The sequence below is a fragment of the Vulpes vulpes genome, chromosome 12 (assembly GCF_048418805.1).
Source record: "Vulpes vulpes isolate BD-2025 chromosome 12, VulVul3, whole genome shotgun sequence".
NCBI classification, from domain to species: domain Eukaryota; kingdom Metazoa; phylum Chordata; class Mammalia; order Carnivora; family Canidae; genus Vulpes; species Vulpes vulpes.
In genome coordinates, this window is record NC_132791.1 from 77,151,136 (window position 1) to 77,157,135 (window position 6,000).

At 42.2% G+C, this 6,000-nt stretch overlaps 1 pseudogene; it reads left to right on the forward strand.

Moving 5' to 3' along the window:
* The first annotated feature begins 3,894 nt into the window (after positions 1–3,894).
* Positions 3,895–5,196, forward strand: LOC112920445 (tubulin beta-3 chain pseudogene; annotated as a pseudogene).
* The last annotated feature ends 804 nt before the right edge of the window (positions 5,197–6,000 follow it).

The window sequence follows — 6,000 nt, forward strand, 5'->3', positions numbered from 1 at the left end:
TTACCCTTCTCTGCATCACTAGGTCTCTCTCCACCAAGGATGTTCATGGTCCATTTTGCTTTGCCCTTCCTACCTTCTTCAGTGTGACTTCTTCTCTTTGTTCTGCCAGTCTTGGGTCATTTTCTGGGTTATTTCCACTGCTGTGAGTGTTACCTTCTTGTATCCATGGGAGGAGGAGGAGAGTTTAGGATCCTCCAACTCTGCCATCTTTCCAGCCGACCAGAAATAACCTGTTTCTTGAAAGATTGCTGAATCTCTCCTGTGACTTAATCTGGGTCTAGTTCCTTTAAGAGATGGAAATTTTTACCAACCAATTAAATTTCTTTGGTAGTATAAGGTGAATTAGCTGTTGAATTTCTTCTCAAGCCAACTTGATAATTTTTCTAAAAATGTGTTTATGTCACTAATTTTTAAATTGCCAGAACATTTTCATGTATTTTTTAAAATTAAAAAAAAACTATTTTTTATCTGTACTTATGACCCTTTTCCATTCCTATTATTAATTTGTGTTTACTCTCTTTTTTCCTTAGGAAGGCTTTTAAAGCAGTTTTTTTTTTTTAATTACTATTTTAAGAGAAGCAGGTTTTGATTCTGCAGTTTAACTCTATCTTAAAATTCTTTGATCATTGTTTTTTTAAATTTCTACCTTTGCCTTTATTTCCTTCTTCCAACTTTTTAAATTTTTTCTAACTTAAGTTGACTGCTTCCTATTTTATAATAAGTGCATTTAAAACTATGAATTTTCACTTATGTACTGGATTAATGACTGTAGGTTTTGATGGATAGTGTTCTACAGAGAACTTTTCAAGAATTTATTAATTTCCTTAGAATGTACCCTATTTTATGTCATCTTTTTGCCAAGCTTTTATTCCCACTTGCTTTTTCTACTTTTATTCCTGCTCTTATTGTTGGAGTACTACATTTTTTCTTAATTCTCATGGCTTGTTTTAAAAATTACTCTTAAATTTTCAACATGTATCTTAGTTTTACATTTCTCCAACAAATTCTTTTCTTTTTTTAAGATTTATTTATTTATTTTAGAGAGAGCGAGAGTGAGTGCACATACAGGGGGAGGGGTAGAAGGAGAGGAAGACGGAGAGAGGCAGACTCCCTGATGAGTGGGGAACCTGACTCGGAGCTCAGTTTCACAACCCTGAGATGATGACCTGAGTCAAAATCAAGAGTTAGGCTCTTAACCAATAGAGCCACTCAGGTACCCCTTTCCAACAAGTTCTAAGGTAAGTATTAACTATTCTTTTCCAAAAGCAACAAAAATATTTTTAATTTTTTATTTCAATTTGAACTACCCTGCCATCAGCTTTCTGAGTATTGTTATCTAGAATTTTCCAATTTTTAAACATCTGTGAAAATTAGTATTGTTATTTTTTTTCTTTTAAGATGTATTTATTTTTATTTAAGAGAGAGAGAGAGAATGGAGGAAGGGGCAGAGGGAGAAGGAGAGAAAAATCCTCAAGCAGACTACTCACTGAGTGTGGAGCCTGATCCCAGGACCCTGAGATAATGACCTGAGCCAAAAGAAAGAGTCAGACACTTAACCAACTGGGCCACCCAGACACCTCATACTGTGATTATTTTTTTCACACTCAATACTTCATTTAGTTTAGCTATGGTTTTCAAATGAATTTGCTCACTTGTTGTATTTCCTCTTTCCTTCTCTGAATCAGTTTTACAGCTGATGCATATTCTTTAGTAGTTTCTTCACAAATGCCAGTGAGGAGTAAACTCTTGGTTTTTCAAACTTTTTTAAAAAGATATTATTTATTTGAGAGAGAAAGTGAGAGACAGAGAGAGAGAGAGAGAGAAAGAAAGAAAGAGATCGCACATGATCTGGGTGAGAAGGGCTCCCTTCTCAGGATCCCAGGATCCTAAGATCATGACCTGAGCTGAAGGCAGACATGTAACCTACTGAGCCACCCAGGTGCCCCTTTCATACTTGAATATATATTGACTTATCTTCCTTTTGAATGATAATTTATTATATATTGAATTCTATGTTATGAGTTCTTTACCTTAGGTATATAAAAGATATTTTCCTACTACCTTTTAGCATTTATTCTTGCTGATGAGAGCTCTGCTACCAACTTGATTGCTACTTTTTTTCTGGTAATCTGTCATTTAAAAAAGAACAGAGTGTCACCTGGTTGGCTTAGTCAGTGGGAAATGCAACGCTTGATTTCAAGGTTGTGAGTTCAGGTCCCCTGTTGGGTGTAAAGTAGAGATTGCTTAAGAATAAAATTTTCTGAGTGCCTAGGTAGATCAGTCAGTTAAGCATATGACTCCTAATTTTGGCTTAGGTAATGATCTCAGGGTCATGAGATTGAGGCATGGAGCCTGCTTAAGATTCTCTTTCTCCTGCTCCCTCTGCCTTTCCCCACCCCCACTTATGCACACTCTTTCTAAAAAATAAATAAATAAAAATTAAAAAGGAACACCCGAATGGCTCAGTCAGTTAAGCGTCTGCTTTTGCCTCAGGTCATGATACCAGAGCCCCAGGATTGAGCCCCACATTGGGCTCCCTGCACCATGGGGAGTCTGTTTCTCCTTCTGCTTCTCACCCTGTTTGTGCACACATGCTCTTCTCTCTCTGTCTCAAATAAATAAATAATATCTTTAAAAAAATAAAATAAAAATAAAAAAATAAAATCTTAGAAAAAGAATAGAAATTAATTCTTAGAGTAATTTTAGAGTCACAGAAAAATTAAACCAAAGGTTCGGCACTTTCTTATTTACCTCCTGCCCCTGCACATCCATGTCTGCCTCATTATCAGCATCCCCCACCAGAACTATAAAGAGTAAAAAGTGAATCTCCTCTTTGCCCTACACCACTCTACTTTTCAACTTGCCAATTTTTACTCTGTCCTATTGTTATCAAGTTGGTGTGCATCCTTCCTGAACTCTGTCTACATACACACATACACACATGCACACACCGTGCAGCAGTGCATCTGTATCATAATACAAATGTGTATGTAAAATCACATGCATGATGGTTGGTTTTATGTGTCAACTTGGCGAGGTTATATGGTTCCTAATAATTCCATCAAACACCTGTCTAGGTGTTGCTTTGAAGGTACTTTGAAGATGTGATTACATAATCAGTTGATTTAGGAAGGGATATTATCCCAGATAACCTAATTTGAAAGGTCTTAACAGAACTGAGTCTTTTCTTAAGAAAAAATTCTGTCTGGAGGCATGAGTTTCAGCTTGCAACTGACAGATGTAGATTACTCCCTTCCTGATGTCCTGTGATTTTCCAGCTTGCCTAGTCAGCCTTGATAATTGCATAAGTTTTTGTGATCCATCTCTTATTTCATATTTCTTACTAATTCTGTTTCTCTGGTTGAGCCATGATTGACATATATGATTCTTCAACTTACTTTTTCACTAACAATATGTCTTAGAGACGGTGTTATGATTAATGGCTGAATCATAGCTCATAATATGAATGTACTGTATCTCATCTAATCATCCTGTTACTGGTGAATATTTTGTTGTTTAGATTCAAATTTATATTTTCATTTGCTACTTTGAAAATTTAATTTATCCACTTCTTGTATCCAGCATTGCTATAGTAAAATTTAATACCAATTGGATCCGTTCTTCGTAGATAATTATATTTCTTCTTTGAAAGCTTTTATGATATTATTCTTTTTTTTTTCATCTCATAAGAACATATTGGGGAGAAAAAAATTCCTTCTACTCTTCAGGGTTATTTGACTGGTTTCATAATTGAATTAACATATGATAGATTAATAGGAGAAAACAAATTTGATTACATATGTATGAGAGGGGCTGTAAGAATATGAGACATATCCATAGCCAGCCCCGACCCGTTCTCGCGTGTCCCACAGCCGCCCGCCACACGCACTGAGCATGAGGGAGATTGTGCACATCCAGGCCAGCCAGTGCGGCAATCAGATTGGAGCCAAGTTCTGGGAGGTCATCAGCGATGAGCACGGTATAGACCCCAGTGGCAACTATGTGGGTGACTCAGACCTGCAGCTGGAACGCATCAGTGTCTACTACAAGGAGGCCTCTTCTCATAAGTATGTGCCTCGGGCCATTCGGGTGGACCTTGAGCCTGGAACCTTGGACAGCGTCCGGTCTGGGGCCTTTGGGCATCTTTTCAGGCCTGACAACTTCATCTTTGGTCAGAGTGGGGATGGCAACAATTGGGGCAAAGGTCACTACATGGAGGGTCCAGGACTCAGTCCTGGACATGGTGCAGAAGGAGTGTGAGAATTGCGACTGCCTGCAGGGCTTCCAGCTGACCCACTCACTCGGCGGGGGCACAGAGTCCAGGATGGGCACACTGCTCATGAGCAAGGTGTCCGAGGAGTACCCCGACCACATCATGAACACCTTCAGTGTGACGCCCTTGCCCAAGGTGTCGGACACAGTGGTGGAGCCCTACAACGCCATGCTGTCCCCCCACCAGCTTTGTATGACATCTGCTTCTGCATTCTCAAGTGGCCACGCCCACCTACGGTGACCTCAACCATCTGGTGTCGGCTGATGGCATATAAATCAGCTCACTACTTCTCTCGGCTTCCCCGGACAACTCAGTGCTGACCTGCTCAAGCTGGCCGTGAATATGGTGCCCCTCCCCCGCCTGCACTTCTTCATGCCCAGCTTTGCCCCACTCACCGCGAGGGGCAGCCAGCATTACCACGCGCTCACAGTGCCCGAGCTCACGCAGCAGATGTTCGATGCCAAGAAATGATGGCTGCCTGTGACCCCCGCCATGGCCGCTACCTGACCGTGGCCGCCGTCTTCCGCGGGCGCATGTCCATGAAGGAGGTGGACCAGCAGATGCTGGCCATCCAGAGCAAGAACAGCAGCTACTTCATCGAGTGGATCCCCAACAACGTGAAGGTAGCCGTGTGTGACATCCCCCTCAGGGGGCTCAAGATGTCCTCCCTCTTCATCGGCACCAGCACGGCCATCCAGGAGCTGTTCAAGCGCATCTCGGAGCAATTCACAGCCATGTTCCGGGGCAAGGCCTTCCTGCACTGGTACACGGGCGAGGGCATGGACGAGACGGAGTTCACTGAGGCCGAGAGCAACACGAACGGCCTGGTGCCCGAGTACCAGCGGTAGCAGAATGCCACGGCCCAGGAGGAGGGCGAGATGTATGAAGATGAGGAGGAGTCCGAGGCTCAGGGCCCCAAGTGAAGCAGCTGGAGGGGCAGAGCCAGGCTGTTGCTGTGGTCCAGAGGCCTGTCCCCCAGAGCCATGTCGCCATTGACACCGCCCCAAGCCTTGCTCCCACCAGCTCTGGTCCACAGCGCCCTAGGGCTCCCGACTGTTTGTCCTCCAGTATTTAGGGCATCCCCACCCCATGTGAGTCCTGTTTTCCCACCATAGGTCAGCTCCATCGTGTCTGCTTTATTGTCAGCTCCAGGCCTGTTTTATGGTTTGTTTTGTTTTTTGTTTTTACTGGTGTTTATATTTTTTGGGGGGGAATACTTAATAAATTTATTGCTGTCAGAAAAAAAAAGAATATGAGACATAAGGTCAAGCTGGGCAGTTCCTATTTATATGCCATCTTCAGCTAAGGAATGGGACAGGGACCTGGGGCTTCAAAGACAGGAGGATGATTCACAGGACAATAAGGAAAAAAGATGTTTGGAAGTTAGATGTTTGCCCTGCCATACAGAACTGTCACTCAGATAAAAAAATTATTCCTAAAGGATAAAAAATGAGTAGGAAATATCAGAAAGGGAGACAGAACATGAGAGACTCCTAACTCTGGGAAACGAACAAGGGGTGGTGGAAAGGGAGGTGGGTGGGGGGTGGGGTGACTGGGTGACAGGCACCGAGGGGGGCACTTGATGGGATGAGCACTGGGTATTATGCTATATGTTGGCAAATTGAACTCCAATAATAATAAAAAAAAATTATTCCTGATAATAGTTGTCTTTCTGGGCTAGGTCTCTGTCTAAATTCTTTCAGGTAGTTAAGGGAGCAGTAAGAATT